The sequence below is a fragment of the Chanodichthys erythropterus genome, chromosome 11, assembly GCF_024489055.1.
Source record: "Chanodichthys erythropterus isolate Z2021 chromosome 11, ASM2448905v1, whole genome shotgun sequence".
Taxonomy (NCBI): Eukaryota; Metazoa; Chordata; class Actinopteri; order Cypriniformes; family Xenocyprididae; genus Chanodichthys; species Chanodichthys erythropterus.
In genome coordinates, this window is record NC_090231.1 from 28328807 (window position 1) to 28347832 (window position 19026).

The window sequence follows — 19026 nt, forward strand, 5'->3', positions numbered from 1 at the left end:
CAGTGTTCCAAAACTTTAAAGTCCACTGTAGATACTGTACGTACAAGTGTATGTACGAAATGTTCATCAGCCTGAACGCCAAGACTAACTAATGATGTAAAGATCTGCAGTTGTTTTACAAACCTTTGTTGAACTAAAACTAATTTAGGCCCCATTTCTTTCTCTCTCTCTCTCATCCGATTGGTAGTTGCAAGAACAATAAATCATTGACAAATGTGAACTCTATTCTTAGCCTTGTATTACAGTTGGCCCTAACTAGTTCTTTCCTAACACTGTTGGACAAAGCTGAATGCATTGTTTCTAATCAATGAATGGGATCTTTGATCAGGCCAAGGCTTAATTGAAGATGATAAAGACAGTAAGCAGACATGCTCAGTGGGGCCAGATGTGCCTATAGTCCCCAAAGCTCTGCACACGCAGAACGATCACCATATAATTGTGTTTTCCCTTTTGGAAAATTTGGCCATGCGATGTTAGTAAAGGAAGTCTTCAATCACACAGCAGTGAAGCTATTCCTGAATACAAAGAAAAAGAGGAATCATTCCACTTCTCTGTTTGTGAAGTCCTACTGTGATCTGTCAGTTTTGGCATGATGGATATTTTTCTGCTTATAAAATAATACTAGCAAAAAATAATATTACTCATCATCATTATCATAATCATAGTCATTTGTTTAAAAGGTAATGAAACGTTTTGGGCTCTGCTGAACTCTGGTATCACCTATTTTAAACCAGAGAATTGAGTGTGATGATTGTAAAGGACAGTTGTTTTAGGCAAGCACTAAAAGCTGTTACAGCTGATTGATTTATTAGCTTATACTGAAACAAAACTAAATGACAAAAGGCATAAAATGGAATGGTAAAAGTGTTTACTAAAACTGAACATAAACGATGAATTTGAAGTTTTAAATAAGATTCTGATGTGTGAACGTTTTACAAAGAACATTAAACGTTTACCTTAAGTATGTCATCCAGACATGTATCTTTACCTGATTGCAGGGTTTCTGTGGGAAAAAAATCTTAATTTGCCCTTACACAAATTAAGACTAAAAAAGTCAGGCCCTGATAGCAATTTTGTGCCAGCCCCGATCCGGCTTACATTTGCCACAAGTGGTATGATGATCTGGGCCACATGTGGTGTGGAATGATGGCACTTGGGCCACTCCTATTTGCCAGATCTGGGCCACAAGTCAGCCAAGAGCAAAGAAATAAACCAGAACTGGACCTTATCTGAACCACAAAATCTTTATATTATTTATAGAATCATCATAGCATTAACAAGCAGAATCACTGAAGGAAAGAAGAGAACAGAAAAAGAGACAAGCAGAAACACAAGAGCTACAACTGACTTCAGCCACAGCAATCAACTGAAGACATGAAATCTCTCCAGATCTCAGCAGAGGAGGATTAAACAACTCCACAAACAGCATTACAGCTTCACATATTACTAACCAGATTGACTTTATTTCTGTCATTCATCAGAAGTTCTAATTGAGAATTAACAGAAGTTTAATGCTCATGTTTGTTTCATTTGAAGTCACCATAATGGTGATCAGTGTTTCCATTAGTTGGGCTCTTATAATATGTTTGTCTTCTCTCGCTGCTGTGATACTGTGTTTGAGTTACACAACTGTGTTACACATTTGCAGTAGCAACTAAAGCTGCAATGATATCAGATGATGATTTTTAGCTATTGATGGTTTTATAATCGTTGTGAAGCCTGAACCACTTATGTCATTTGAATGTAATAACTGTGTTGTGCAAAATACATATAAATTACAAATCCTGTTTTATTGCAATGTAAGATCACACTGTATTGCAGAAATCAATTAGAAGATTGAAAATAAAAACCATGAGCAGAAAAAATAAAACTGCAATGACAAACACAGATATGGGCAATCAGCAAATTAAAGGTGCTCTAAGTGATCCTGGGTGGAGTAAGTGTTGTCAAACAAAACAGAGGCTAGCTAGACCCTTCCTCCCCCTCCCCCAGGTGTGTTTGATTATGGTTGGAACAAAACTGCACAGAGCTGTGGTTCTCCAGGAATTGAGTTTGAGAACATTGATATAAACAGTACACACACACACAGCACTATTTAAGGCACTATGCCTTTTATATGTTATGGATTTTAACAATATATATGTTTTATACATTTAGTTAACAATAACAAGCACACCTACATGTACTAAACCATTCACCAAAAAGGCATTCATAAGTTCTTATGTCAAAAATAATCCCTACATTACATCCTATACCATGCAGTTAGTTTGTTTCACATCACAAATAATATAGATGATATAGATGATACTTTATTTAGTTCTTACAACTTACATGGAAGCACAACTATTTTTTAATGTTTTTGAAAGAAGTGCTAATCAAGCCTGCATTTATTTGATCAAAAATACAGAAAAACAGTAATATTGTGAAATATTATTACAATTTAAAATAATGTTTTTCTATTTTAATATACTTTAAAATATTTTTTATTTCTGTGATGCAAAGCTGTTTTATTATCAGTGTTGGAAACCTACAGAAGCCCTGAACTGCATGGTGAAAAAAGAAAAATAAAACTTATGGTGGGGAGGGAAAAAAATTATCTCATTATTACAAAATATTAAGTCGTTAATTCAACATAAAATTTTTACTTATTGTATAGCATCATTGAGATCTCATAACTAAATAAAAGCAACCATAATTGAAATCTCATAACCAAATAAAACAGATGTCATTGAAATCTTGTAACTGAATAAAACCAACCATCGTTGAAAACTTGTAACGCAACAAAACCGACTGTTTTTGAAATCTTGTAAAAGGACAAAGAAACAAACCGACCGTTTTTGAAATCATATAACAGAAAGAAAAAAAAAAACACTGACTGAAAACCTACCATCATTGAGATATAAAACGAAATGTCTAAAATGACAAAACCAAATGTCATTAAAATCTTGTTGAGGAGACTGACTTCCGGTTATGGCGCCGGTTATTTCATATATTCCTAACAAAAATGGCACCTAAATTGTCGAAAAATAAAGGTGGGAAAGTGTCTAAATCAGAATGGGATGAAGGCCTCTCCGGCTCCGAAGACCATGAGGAGGTGAAATTAGTGGGTATCACCCAGAGCTCGGAGGCCGATAATGGATAATGCACACTTGGATAATATCCTCCAAGCAATTATGTCATTAAAGTCAGTTTTTTTCTGTGAAATTCGAATCGGTGCTAACCATGTTGACGGACGTTAAGAATCAAATAGGTGACTGCTCCGCCAGACTGACAGAAGCAGAGGATACAGTTAACAAACTGCAATCTACAACTACAATGTTGGAAGACAAAATAAAATCACTTTCTGCTAAAACAGAAGATCTGGAGAATCGTAGTCTGTGTTCCAACATAAGGCTATAGTGGGGCTGCCAGTGAAAGTTGAAGGCCGAGACGCGTGTGGTTTTCTGGAAAAGTTTCTTCCTGACGCTCTGGGCATGACACCGCTTCGTGTTCCGCTGATCATTGAACGAGCCCACAGAATCGAGAGTGCTAGATCAGACAACAAAGCACCGCTGAGGGCATTGATAATGAAGTTCCTCAACTACAAAGACCAAGTCCGTGTATTGAATGCGACCAGAGAAAAAAGAGAGGTTCTATACAAAGGCAAGAGAGAGATGCTCTTTCCTGATTTTTCAGCCGAAGTCAGTAAGAAACGCCAGGGCTACAATGAGGTCAAGAAAAAACTCTGAGCAAAAGGTCTGGATTACAGATTCGTCTTCCCCTCACGGCTACAATGGAACTCTATATACTTTTGAAAATCCTGGAGAAGTTGAGGCCTTTTTGGACAATCCATCAGAATAGAATCAAATAGAAATCGAGAATATAACAGAAAAAAACAACTGACACTGAAAACCTACTATATCATTGAGATCTCGTAACCAAACAAAACTGACCATCATTGAAATCTCATTAAGGAACAAAACCGAGTGCCATTGAAATCTTGTAATGAAAAAAAAAAAAAACAGCCGTAATTGAAATCTCATAACCAAATAAAAAAGATATCATTGAAATCTCGTAACTGTATAAAACTGACCATCATTGAAAACTCGTAACGCAACAAAACCGACTGTCTTTGAAATCTCGTCAAAGAACAAAGAAACAAAACCGACCGTGTTTGAAATCATATAACAGAAAAAAACCGACCGACACTGAAAACCTATCATTGAGATCTCGTAACCAAACAAAACTGACTATCATTGAAATCTCATTAAGGAACAAAACCGAGTAGCATTGAAATCTCGTAATAAAAAAAAAAAAACAGCAGTAATTGAAATTACATAACCAATCTATACAAAGGCAAGAGAGAGATGCTCTTTCCTGATTTTTCAGCCAAAGTCAGTAAGAAACTCCAGCGCTACAATGAGGTCAAGAAAAAACTCTGAGCAAAAGGTCTGGATTACAGACTCGTCTTCCCCTCACGGCTACAGGTGTCTTCCAATGGAACTCTATATACTTTTGAAAATCCTGGAGAAGTTGAGGCCTTTTTGGACAATCCATCAGAATAGAATCAAATAGAAATCGGGTGAGTAACTGGTGTAACGAACTGAGCTGAAATGTAATAACAAAGACTTGAGACTTTAATAATGCCCACCTTATTTATTTATACATTTTATAATTTTTATTTGTTGTTTGGTTAGGGGTTTTTATTTATTTATTTCATTGAGCTTGACATTGTTTTGTACGCTCTGAGTCCACATCAGTGTTGCCCTGGAAACTCACGAGGAGCACCTGCTCACAGGTCGTCACAGGCTGATCGGCCACACCTGCAGCTGATCAACCTGCCTGCAGCTGATCAACCTGCCTGCATATAAGCAGCATGCTCACAGACAAAGGTGGAGAAGCCTCTCCATGAGACAGCAGACTAACGTTCTCTCTCTATCCCGTTCCAGAAAGCAGTGTGTGACCGATCAGCACCGTCACGAGCACGGCACGGATTCACCCGCACATGGACACGACCGAGGGCACTCCTGCAAGCAAGAGGTATACACCACTCACGTATACACTTGTCTTCCAATAAAATCCACCCTCTGGGGCCTTAAACTGAGCTTTCCTTGTCATGTGATCCTTCCACCCTGCCACAATGGGCATGATATTGCCTCAGAAAGAGTGCAAATGAAAGACTAAGTCAGCTGGACAAAGTTTGTTTACCTTATAATTGGTATTTAATTATTATTTTTATTTATCATTTGATTCATTTTGATTAATTTTTTTGTATATCAATGAAAATAGTTTGCTAAATCTTAAAGAGTTTAAGTATGGAAGCGATGGCGAGATGTTGACAAAAAACAGTTCCTCGAGGAGTGAGTCGGTCGACCCATGTAATTAGTAGTGAAGTTACATTCAGGGGGATAAGGGTGGTCGTTGAGACCTGGGAAGTGTCTATTTAGTTTAATTAGTTAATTTGTATAATTTGTTTGTTTTTATTTGGGGTTGCCTTCTATTTTTGATCTATATGTTCACGACGATGTTCTTTCTGTTGTATTTTGGGGACATGCAAGTAGAGAAAGATGGCGTATTGCATATAATTAATAACAATGTCTAGAGAAGTAAAGCTTAAAATAACATCCTGGAACTGTAGGGGTCTTAACAATTTTACAAAACTTAAGCAGGTCATGCTGTGACTTAAACATTTGCAGTGCAAGATAGTGTTCCTTCAAGAAACACATCTAAGATCTGAAGATATAATAAGGGTTAGAAAGAGATGGCCTGGACAAGTTTTTTCTGCATCTTATAGTAGTCAAGCAAGAGGTGTAATCATCTTAGTTCATAAATCTATTCCATTTCGGATGTCTGAGGTAAAATATGGTAATATGGGAAGATATGTAATTGTAAAAGGAATCCTTTTGTCAGAAAAACTGAACTTAATTAACATATACGGTCCCAATATAGATAATGCTGCATTCTTTACTATTTCCTCACAACATGGTTACTAATGGGAGGTGACTTTAATTGCACCTTAGATCCGAGTAAAGATCAATCTTCTGGAGTTGATCGGTCACACAATCAAACAAGAAAAGTACTAAATAATTTAATAAATGAATTACATTTAATTGATGTATGGAGAAACCAAAAGCCCACAGATATACAATTCTCATGTTACTCAAGTACACACAAGACTCACTCAAGAATTGACTATTTTCTTAAATCAGCACCTCTCCTGTCAAAAATCCAAGACTGTTGGTATGGTGCTGTCAGATCATGCTTCTATATGATATACTTGGATACTAATTTAAGAAGTGACCCACCAAATTGGAGATTACATCCAAAGTGGCTCGGAAATGCAAAGATTATTGAATATATAGAACAGCAGATTGACCTATATTTTGATATGAATACTTCAGAGACATCAGCTAGTATTAGGTGGGAAGCTTTTAAAGGGCACCTATTATGCAAAATTCACTTTTACATGGTGTTTGACCATAAATGTGTGTTGGCAGTGTGTGAGCAAAACCACCCTAGAATGAGAAAAATCCACCCAGTGGTTTTTTTACAATCTCAATAATTCATAAGCACTGTCTCAGAACGCCCTGTTCTAAGATTGCTCTCACTGTGATGTAGAATTGCGCTAAGCCCCACCCACGTGGTTTGATTGACAATCTGGTTTTGGCATAGACCCCACCGTCGGTGATCTGTCAATCATCCTCCATTGTTTCAACGACAGCCGGTAATGTCTCCTAAGAAACATAAGTGTTCTGTTGTAGGATGTAATAATGAACATAGTAGTTTTCACTTACTTCCGACATCAGAGCCAATGAAAACGCAGTGGATGGATTTTATTTACGAAGGAAAGGCGCCACTCAAAATTCCAAAATACGTTTATGTTTGCGCGAATCATTTTTTGTCTGACTGTTTTGAGAACGAGGGTCAATTCAAAGCAGGTCTTGCTTCAAAGTTAATCCTCAAGTGTGGATCGTTGCCTACTGTTCGCGATCCAACGTCACCTCCAGAAGAAATAAGTGTATTTAATGTTTTTTGAGCAAATAGTCATTTCAGTCGATTTCAGCCAATTCAATAACAAATGCGTCTAAAGTTGTTGTCGTCGTCGTAGAATGTCTGTGTATATAATTTAAACCTTGTTTGTATAGTGTGTATCTAACGTACTTAGCAAACCTTATCACAGTATTTGTGTTTGTAGTTTCAAAAAATTGCGCGAACGTTATCACAGTGTGTGTGTGTGTGTGTGTGTGTGTGTGTGTGTGTGTGTCTGTGTGTGTTGCACATCCATAATTGCAAAGGGGACGCGATTAAAACTCTATAAGTACATAAATGTATCAAATAACCATTCAGAGACGTCCTGCTCCATTCTCAATTGTGTTTCTTCTGCCGGAGTCTCTTCATCATCTGGGTCTGATTCCGGTTCAAACATGTACGGCTGAATGCCATACAAAACAGCGGGTCTCTCATTCTCAGCCATTCTGCTTTTACCGACTGGTTATTGCCATAGGTATGCAAGTTACGCCCGCCTCATCCAAAGGCAGGGCGGGGATATGCAGCTCATTTATATTGAAGGTGGTACACACCAAAACAGCTCTTTTTAAAACAGGCCCCAAAAATGACATTTTCAAATGGTTATAATAAATTAACTGTGGGGTATTTTGTGCTGAAACTTCACAAATACATTCTTTACAATCTTGTAAAAAGGGGCATAATAGGTGCCCTTTAAAGCCTTTATTATAGGACAATTAGTTTCACTAAAGCAAAATCAAAATTTATTCAATGAAAAGTTGAATCTTCTGGATTCTAAATTGAAAGACTTAGAAAAAAGACAATCTCAAAACCAAATGAATGATATAAAAATCAATCAGGAAATTTTATCTCTTAGAGCCCAGTATGAAGAGATGTCCACCTCTAGAGTGGCAGGCAGTATGATGAAATTGAAGCAAAGCTATTATGATCAAGGAGAAAAGCCAGGGAAACTTTTAGCATGGAGAATCAAACAGTTGCAGTCAGAAAGTGCTATTAATTCTATTCAGGAAGATGGGGGAGATATTACGACAAATCCTGTCAAAATAAATAACGTGTTTAAAGAATTTTTTAGTTCTTTATACAGCTCAGAATATACAGAAGATAGGAAAAAACAAGAATTTTTTTCTCTAATGTCTTTTACCTCATCTCTAATGAGGTAAAAGACAATCTTGAAGCAGATGTATCAGAAGAGGAAGTATTGAGTGCAATTGAGAATTTGAGAGCGGGCCGATCCCCTGGACCAGATGGAATTCCTATTGATTTTTATAAGAAGTTTAAGAAAAAATTAGTCACTCCTATTTTGAATATGTTTAAAGAGTCATACCAACAAGGTGTACTCCCACCATCTTTAAGAGGTGCACTGATTATGCTCCTTATTAAACCCAACAAATTAAAAACAAAGTGTGAATCCTACCGTCCAATTTCATTATTAAACTCTGATACAAAAATACTTAGTAAGATATTGTCAAAAAAACTAGAAAATGTCTTACCAAATATAGTGGACCGGGATCAGAATGGATTCTCCAGATACAGCAATTTTATCTTCAGATGCAGAGAAGGCCTTTGATAGGGTGGAATGGCCTTATTTCTGGGAGATTCTACAAAGGTTTGGTTTTGGGGAAGTATTTTGCTCATGGATTGAGTTGTTCTATACATACCCTACAGCAGAGGTTCTGACCAATGGAATTATAAGCCTTTCAAAGTAAATAGAGGCACCCGCCAGGGATGTCCTCTGTCACCACTTTTATTTCTCATGGTAATCGAACCACTTGCTATTGCAGTGAGCTGAAAGCAACATTAGGATAGGCTCAATAACACATAGCATATCTCTATATGCAGATGATGTTTTATTATTTCTTACCGAGCTCAGCCAATCTATTCCAGCTTCACTCAATCTTATTAAAAGGTTTGGGAAATTTTCTGGTTATGAGATAAATCCATCCAAAACCTCTATTTTATTTCTTAATCAAGAAGAAAAGTCAAAATTATATCTTAACGTTACAGATTCATTTACATAGTTAGGACTTCAGATTATGTCAGATATAGAAAAAATAACTGCACTGAACTACAATGCCCTAACAAACTCAGTTACTAAGTCTATAGATAGATGGTTAAGTTTACCAATTTCATTAATTGGTTGAATTAATATATTGAAGATGAATATACCAAATTACTCTATCATTTTCTAAAATATTCCTCTGCCCCCCACTACTTCATTTTTCACCAACATACGAAGAAAGTTTATCCAGTTTATTTGGAATAATAAACACCCAAGAGTCTGGACATCTTTGTTTTACCTTCCATATGACAGGGGAGGATTAAAACTCCCAAATAATGTGATAATGTTTCATTTTTCGGTAAGCGCTCCTCCTATATGGATAGAAATAGAAAATTCATTTGTAAAATCTAAGATTCCTTTTAATTTATATCTTTATTCAGCCACTACAAAAATGTTGCAGAAAAATTTGAGTGCAATATCATTTAATCCAATAGTACTGAACATGATAAATGTCTGGGGGAAAGTACAAACTTATTTAAAGGAAAAAGAGTCTTTATCCCAATATTATCCCAAAATGATCATTTTATACCTGGTCGAAAGGATTTAGGCTTTCGACTTTGGGCTGAGAACAGTGTGCGGAAAATTAAAGACCTATACAAAGATGGTGTTCTAATGTCATTTGCTGATATTACCAACAATTTCAAAATCCCTAAAAAACATTATTATAAATATTTGCAGATTAGGAACTTCATACGTCAAGGACTTGATGAGCCAGAACTAACAAATTTGGAGAAATGTATATCTAAATCAAGCCAAGGTGGAGGACACATATCTCTTTTATACAATATGCTATTATCAGGTTCTCAGGAGTCATCTGCATCCAGACTGGCTATGTGGGAACAAGACCTTGGATTGAAGATAGATAAGGATAAATGGGAGCAAAAATGTGTAAAGACCCAAACACAGACTGTCAATAGCAGACTTAAACTGTTACAGTACAATTGGCTAATGCATACTTGTATAACTCCGGTAAAATTAAATAAAATTTATAGCAACATACCAGCTACTTGTTTTAAATGTAACGCTTAAAAAGGCACATTAATTCTTTGTATATTGGAATGTGAATTAAAGAGTTTTGGAAAGAAATTAGTAATATGATATGGCATATAGTATTCATCCAGCTAATTGGAATATTAAGAAGGATACACAAGTATTGATAGACATGTGTATACTGCATGCCAAAAGGCTCACAGCCATTTACTGGGAAAAAAACAGAAAGGCCTACTATATCCCGATGGTTAAGAGAAATATCTTCATGCATTGCAATGGAAAAAATAACCTATATTATTAAGGGTAAAGAAGACAAATTTAAGAGTATCTGGATACCCTTTTTACTATTTATTGAACACAGAGATATTAACAAAACCAACCGTAATTAAAATCTCATTAAGAACAAAGAAACAAATCCGACCATCATTGAAATCTTGTGTCTGAACAAAACGCTGATCATTACTGAAATCGCTGATCAAAACCAAATGTCATTAAAATCTCATAAAAGAACAAAACATACTATTGAGATCTTGTGACTGCAAACCGACTGTCATTGAAATCCTGTAAGCAAATAAAACCAACCATCACTGAAATCTCGTAATGAAACAAAACTGGCAATCCTTGAAATGTCATAATGGAAAAAAGCTGATTGTCATTGAAAACTTGTAATCAAATTAAACTCACTGACAACCAACCGTCATTAAAATCTTTTAACTAAAAAAAAATCGACCATTAATGAAATGTTGTGGAGTAAAACAGGCCGTCACTGAAATTTCGTTGTAAGAACAAAACTGACTGCCATTGAGATCTCGTAACAAGTTACGAGTTTTCAATGACGGTCGGTTTTGTTCACTTACAAGATTTCAATGACAGTATAAATTTTGTAACAGAACAAAACCAACTGTCATTAAAATCTTGTTAAGGAACAAAACCGAGTGGCATTAAAACCTCGAACAAAACCAACCGTCATTGAAATCTCATTACCCATCAAAACCGACTGTCATTGAAATCTCATTACCCATCAAAACCAATCATCATTCAAATCTCATAACCAAATAAAACCAACCGTCATTGAAAATTTGTAACAGAACAAAACCGACAGTCATTGAAATCTCGTAAAGGATCAAAATCTCAACCCAGCAAAACTGAACATTATCGAAATCTCATAACCTAGCAAAACTGATCATCATTGTAATCTCGTAAAAAATCAACTGTCATGAAATCTTAGAATGGAACAAAACCGACTTTCATTGAAAACAAACATTTGATCTAATTTCAGCTTTCTTTGCTACTAGTGATGTCCGGTTCGCAAACGAATCGTTCTTTTTAACCGGTTCTTTTCAGTGAACCGGTTGAACCAGTTCACCAAATCGGTCTGAATCGTTCCAAACAGTTCGCATCTCCAGTAAGCAAACACGAATCCACACATTACTAAAGTTATTCACTTTTTGACGTGCCTGACAATACCTCTCAAAATAAACCAACTTTCCGGAGTTATTCAGTTACCAACAGTACAGTGACTTAACCTGCTGTGAGAGAACTGATGATGATGGGCACGAGCAGCAGAGCAGCTGACATGAGTGCGCGGCGCACACGAACGAACATACAAACTGTCACCGTTCTCATTCTCGAGTCATGAACCGATTGCAATGGTTTTCGGATCATCAGTACACAACCGAGAACCGCTTCTTTCGGACATGTCTGATTTGAGAACTGGTGAGCTGATGAAACTGCGCATGCATATAACTTTTCAAGAGAACAAAAAGCACGTTAGTCAAGTTTTGTTGAACATCGGACAGTGTGATAATATAAAGCATACTGGAAATATGTTTATGACTTAATTCAAAATAATTTTTTTTTGTGCTTTTCCAAATACACCATATGATAGCATATAATACTGTACATAATACTGTACATAATAAACATGCCAACATGAACATAATATTTTGTACATAGATCACACTAATGTTCAGAAATAGTTCTACAAATTTATTTTTATATATCAATGTTATTTAAAAAGCAATATAGTGAAAGTTGTGCAGTTGTGCTTTCAAGTTATTATTTTTTTTAAAGGTTGGAAACATTTATTTGTTTCATAATCCATGGACAGTTTATTTAATTTCTAAACAAGGTGATATAAAGATAACTACAGCAAGAGCAAACAAGCGACTCCTTTTGAATCGCTCTCGTGGTTCTCGAATCTCAATCTCGTTCTCGAGTAGAATCGGTTGCAACGGTTTTTGGATCACCAGTACACAACCGAGAACCGCTTCTTTCAGACGTGTCCGATTTGAGAACCGGTGTGCTGATGATACTGCGCATGCGTGATTCAGCGTGTGATCTGAAGCTACAGAACGGATAACATCACAGCATCGGTTAACTAGGACAACTGATGCTATGAGAGGACTCGAATGAGGGGCCAATCTGGCGAAACGTAAGTTTATTTAATTACAAATAAATCGTAATGTAAGAGGATCATGCTCTGATGAAGACTAATTTATTTACTTTATAACTGTAAAACTTTGTTTGCACATCACTGCCTGTATATGTCATGTGTTTGGATGCAGATGCAAAACTAAATTGTAAGAAACGCTTCAGATTATAATGTTTTAGTTGACTGATGTTATGATTACTGACTTTATATTTGAATGTGTTAAGTTTTTTCATCCCGGCCCGCGATAGACGTCGGAGCGTAAAAGAACCGGTGAACCGTTTTTTTCAACTGGTTTATTGAATCAAACTGTCCGGAAGAACCGGTTCGCGGAAAAGAACCGAACTTCCCATCACTATTTGCTACTACAAATTTGTTTGACAAACAGACTATCACAGCAGCCAGAGAAAACAAACATATAATTAGATTTAAGAGCGTAACTAATGGAAACACCAATCACCATTATGGTAACTTCAACTGAAACAATCATGAGCGTTAAACTTCTGTTAATTCTCAATAAGAACTTCTGTAGATGAATGACAGAAATACAGTCAATCTGGTTTGTAATATGTGAAGATAATGCTGTTTGTGGAGTTGTTTAATCCTCCTCTGCTGAGATCTGGAGAGATTTAATGTGTTCTTTTGCCTTCAGTTGATTTCATCTAAGGCTGTGGCTTGTAGCTCTTGTGTTTCTGCTTGTCCTTTTTTCTGTTCTCTTCTTTCCTTCAGTGATTCTGCTTGTTAATGCTATGATGATTCTATAAATAATATATAAAGATTTTGTGGCTCAGATAAGGTCCAGTTCTGGTTTATTTCTTTGCTCTTGGCTGACATGTGGCATTGCTATATCCACACCACATGTGGCCCAGATCATCATACCACGTGTGGCAGATGTAGGCCGAATTTAAATCAATTTACTTGAGTTGCAAATGTAAAATAAATTCTTGAAAACTTACTTAGTAGATGAGTGATTAAAAAGAACAAATATCAATCAATGAGTTATGAAAATTTCCTTTTGAATAAGCTGAAATTTTTGAGCCCACTGGTAGATATTTGTTCTTGTTTTAATCATAAACTCACTTCTTTTTGATCATTTATCAGAAAACAAGACCTCATATTTTATGTCATATTGTATCTCCAATAAATGTATTTTGATTTAAGAATCCTTAGATATTTGCACTGGAAAACAAGACAATTTTAAAGTACAGTAAAAGTTATTTTTTGTATTCTATTGTTTGGTAAATTAAAAAGTGTTGGATATCTGTTGGAATTGTTGGTAATAAAACTCAATGTTTGTCTCCCTAGATATTTACATTTTGGAAACACATTGTTGTATTGAGTTCTCTTCAATTTATTCCTTTACTTTTCTTAACTTGGTCTTAAAAAGGTCTTTAAAAAGTTTAAATTTTAACTTTAAATGTACAACCTGCAGAAACCCTGTGGGTGAGAGATAGGGTAAAAGCATATTGCAGTCAGGATGCTTACAATTACTTTCTTAGCAGAAAGGTTGGGAACATTTGTTCGTACAATGTGGACGACATTTGTCTTGTGTTTGGTGAAGCTGAATCAAGTCAAACTGTTACAAAATGATACTCTTTTCATATAATCATTTGGAACAGTTCCAGTAGTAAGATGATTAGTAAAGATTTATCTTGAGCTCTATCTTGGAAACTGTGTATAAACCTAAATTGATTTAATAATCACTTAAAAATGAATTTATACCAGTATGATATTATGCTGTAGCCACATTGGATCAGCGGTTTGGAATATGGATGGATGATTCAGCTGCGGGATAACTGAATCAACACTAAACTGACTTCAGCTGAACAATGACACTATTTACTTTTAGAGCTGCTGTACAGCTCAATATTGAGCCAAAAGAGAAATATTAAGAAATAAATTAAGGTTAGTGTTATCAGAACATGTTGAAGTAGAACTCTCATCGCTGAGTTTTTAGTTTCACTTTCTGCAGTGAATAATTGACTGGGATTTAAGACATAAAATAAAGTAAATATTAAAATTTTGTCCTGGCTCCGGGACTGGCATAGACCACAACGAAAATGTTATAAGGGAACACTAATAAGTGACGTACCTGGCTGGGACCGCTTATTGTTCAATGTTTACTCTTCAGTGGTGTGCACCTGAAAGGCGAGTTTTTTTTGTTTATCTTAACATCCTGATCGTATGTGCATTATGAGCAGGCCTATTTGCAGCGCGTTTTTGTATTTGCATGTGTTGTGAACTTTTGCAGCGAGTTTCTGTATTTGCATGTGTTGTGAACTTTTGCAGCGCATGTGTTGTCAAACTGATGAAGATGTTTTCTTTATTTCCTGGTGTTTTTTTCTATTTGCAGCATGTCGAGCTCTCTCAGCCACCGTATAAAAGAATTCTGTTTGCATAATTGAATCATTTTCCTTTTAATCACTGTAAAGCTGCTTTAAAACAATCTTTATTGTATAAAGCGCTATATAAATAAAGGTGACTTGACTTTCTACTGTATATGCAGCCAAGTTTTATTGAAAGCCCATTTTGCAAGTGGTTAAAGAAAATGTTAAAATGTTAAAAGCAAACTTATACAATTATTTGAACTCAAATCAACATTTCGTGTCCAAGTATTTAATTATTTACTTCAATAGTGAGTGAATGAGTGAGTATAGATGTGTAATAGATGGGATAATGTCATCTCTTCCCTAATTAAGAAATTACTGTTTTACACATTACAGTAAATAATAAACTGAACACAAGGGATGTGTTGTTCTTACTGGTCATAATTATGTTCAATAAAGTCTTGTAAAATCACTACTAAATAATGATAATAAATAATAATAAACCTGACCTTAAGTGTACTTACACTAAATCAAGTCAGCTAATCACACTGAAGAACCCAAAAGCTAAACACATTCCATTTGTCTCTGCTCAGGAAGTTGCTAGTCTTTTCTTTCCTATTGAAATGGCTTCTTGAACAAGAAAAAAAGTGTGTCTGGACTTAATTTTGTCCATCAGGAACTGACTGGATCTTTGGATCATTGTGGTTTGCTGTTGCTGTGATCTCAAGTGAGTGACAGAGGTTGTCCTGCTAAAAAACAAATAATCAGAGTTGTTGCAGGAGGTATAGGGAAATTAATTTGATGAAAGATTATGAGTGCACATGAATTAAAAAAAGAATGGTGACTTTAACATGAACACAACAACAGCCTAAACGGCACATGTGTCCCATCTCTGTCAACTAGTTGTGGTGATAATGACACGTGGTTTCACAGGAAAAAAGTCCCAAATTGTGATTTAGAGAAGATGCTCATAAATCACCGGCCCTGGTTTACATTACCTTTCAGCCAATTGAATATGCACAGAGCTATACTGGGTGTGGCAAGTGTGGAATATATTGAGGTGGATTAAAAGTATGAAATCAAATTCAGTGTCATGACTCTAGAGCAGCAGAATGTACTTGTGGTAACACGGCATTTCCTGTCTCACCCTATTACACAGAAAGAATTCCCAATCTGAGTCAACTAAATCAGGTATATCTGGAACCTGGTTGTTTACCTGCTACATCAGGGACATATTTAAACACCAGATATCAGATTTAAATACACCATATTTCTAACACATTTGTGTTGACAGGTTTCAATATTGTGACCAAATAAAGCATTTTTAAGAGGTCATGCCACCACATTCAGCAATGTATGAACAACACCTGTTAATCCTCTCAAATTTTTCCAAGAACACCTAACTCAAACCCAACCTCCCTCTCATTTTTGCTCTTTCTGGATAAGATATGGTAGTCAGTGAGCTGTAAAACTGGCCTATTGAACCTAACAGGGACTGAGATTGTTCTGTGGACTTTATACACAAAGGATATTCTTTTACCTCGTCTTTATCTTTTCTTTCCTGCGGTTCGTTCATGAGTCTCAAACTCAAAGTTTGATAGTGATAATATATCACCAGCTATTATGCTGAGTATGGGTTTGATAAAGCTAACCCACTGATATTCTTCTGCAGTCAAACAGACTAGCCTTTCTGGATATAGCTGGATCTTTAGTATCTATTTGGCAAAAGGTATGAAAACACAAGCATGTTTTTGCACCACTGCCATTTGAAAGTGCAATGCTGCTGGCAGCAAGTGTGGAAGTGCACCTGAAGTTAATGCTGTCACTGCTGCCATAAATCCAGCAGAACATCTCTTCTTCTGTGAGGCTGCTCTTATGCACAAGCTTTCCAGGTTCCCTGAATGGATTAGTTCACCCAATTATTTATTCATTTATTTTTTATGAATTCATCACCATACAAACACAATATATGATACATAAAGTCTTAATGATACTTTTAAGTCGTCCATACAATGGTATACAGACATTGTAAGGCATCAAAGCACATCTAAATATAATGTTTAATTCAGTTAAAAGAGTAATTTTATTCATAAATATCAATTTTTCTTAACTTTGACTCAACCAAGAAATTTGAATTACTAAGTATTTGTTTGGTCTAAAGCTTACTCAAATTTATTCTAGGCCATTAGACATGAAGATATGGTGCCTTGGAAGTCTGTCTGAAAGAAAAAAAACAAAACAAACCATGGCCTGCAAAGTCTAACTGGGTAGCAAAGCAGCAAGGTTTCGGACATAGCATTTGTAATCACAAGTCTGATGAGACACTTTCACTTACCCGAGCCTTTTACATTGCAACATTTGATGACATATTGGCCCCATTAACAGTGTGAAGTGATTGACTACAATGCAATAACCTTTTCCCTACTGAAACCCTCCATATGAACAGATAAGATGTTTAAATCACCTCTGAGTGAATGCAGATGTATGCTCATCTCAAGCTCTCAGGCAACCTTTCTGTTAGGTGAAGGCCCTATAAGTGGAACTATAACTACATTATATTTTTTGCTTGGAAATATGATCTGTATGCGAGTACGCAAAATTAGTACACTTTTTTTTTTGATAGATTAATAAACCAAATCATTAAAAAAAAAACATGTGCAAGCCATATTATGTGCCATTTATAATGTATTTTTATTAAACATTTTGTATATTGTGTCACTCATTTGTAAGCTGAAATGTTCATTGGTGTCTGAATATATTACTACAGAATATAAAAAGGAAAACCAAAGTGTTACAGTTCCCTCGTCTCCAAGACTCCATTTCCCATGATCCTCCTGTTTCTACACCTGCACTCACTTCCCTCGTCAGCTCCTCATCATCACCCATCACCATCACCTGGACTTCCTCGTTTGCACTCCCTATATATATGGACTCACTCCCTTCACTCCTTGTCTGTTCTTAAACGTTACTAAATGTTATAAATGTTATATTGTAGTGTTTGGTTGTGTGTTATGCTCCTGCTTTCATTAAATACCCATTAATTGTGGATGTCCGTATACGACTCGTCTATTGCAACCAGCACCCGTAACACAAAGAGGAAACTACAAAATTGATGATTAATTTCAGTAGGCAATAACTTTAATCAAAATACACACAGAAGTATAATATAGTATTACTACATGTAATATTACTATTATTACATTATTAAAAACACCTAAATTAATCACTAGTTACCATCATCGAGGGTTTGTTTTAGTTGAGCTCTTGACCCTTGACTTTTTAATATTTGACTTTGTTTGGGCAGTTTTAACTGCATTAAAACCAACCAGACAAGCAAAGTTAAAAGATGATCAGGTGGTGTTGGTTATGTTTTCACATAATCATTATTTGATCTGAACTCATTTAGCGCCCAAACTTATTTAGATTTATATTATTGATTACAGCAGCACTGTGATTCTACAGCAGAAGATCAACTTTATCAATACTTTTTTTTTGAAAGTTGTCCTTATCACAAAAAAAAAAAAAAAAAGATTTATTTTAGACATACACAGACATCAAGAATCAGTCTGTGAATCTCAACAATGGTGAGCGTAATAAAGCATGTTGCAATGCATTCTGGGTGCCACCAATAAAAATTCATCCATGCCTCCCATCATGCATTGCTGCATGAATAAATTATGAGCTGAATTGTCTTAGTAATTTTCTTTATTCTCACTATTTAAATTTTGCTGTTTTTCTGTGACTTTTTAGTAGCTTGTTTTCTAATGTACAGAGTTGATCTGTTGATCAGAATATGTTGCTTGTCACCGTTGTTGAGATTCATATGCTGATTCTTGATGTCTGTGTGTGCCTAAAATATATATTTTTTTTTGTGATAACGACAACTTTAAAAAAAAAAAAATTGTATTGATAAAGTTGATCTTATGCTGCAGTAATCAATAATGTAAATCTAACTATGTTTGGGCTCTAAATGAGTTCAGTGATTTAGATCAAATAATGATTATGTGGAAACATAACAAATACCACCTGACCATCCTCTAGCTTTGCTTGTCTGGTTGGTTTTAATGCAGTTAAAACTGCCCAAACAAAATCTAATATTAAAAAGTCAAGGGTCAAGAGCTCAACTAAAACAAACCCTGACCTCGATGATGGTAACTTAAAAATTGTGATTTTCTCCTTTGGTGATTCTGCTTGTTATCATCAGGTGTCTTCAA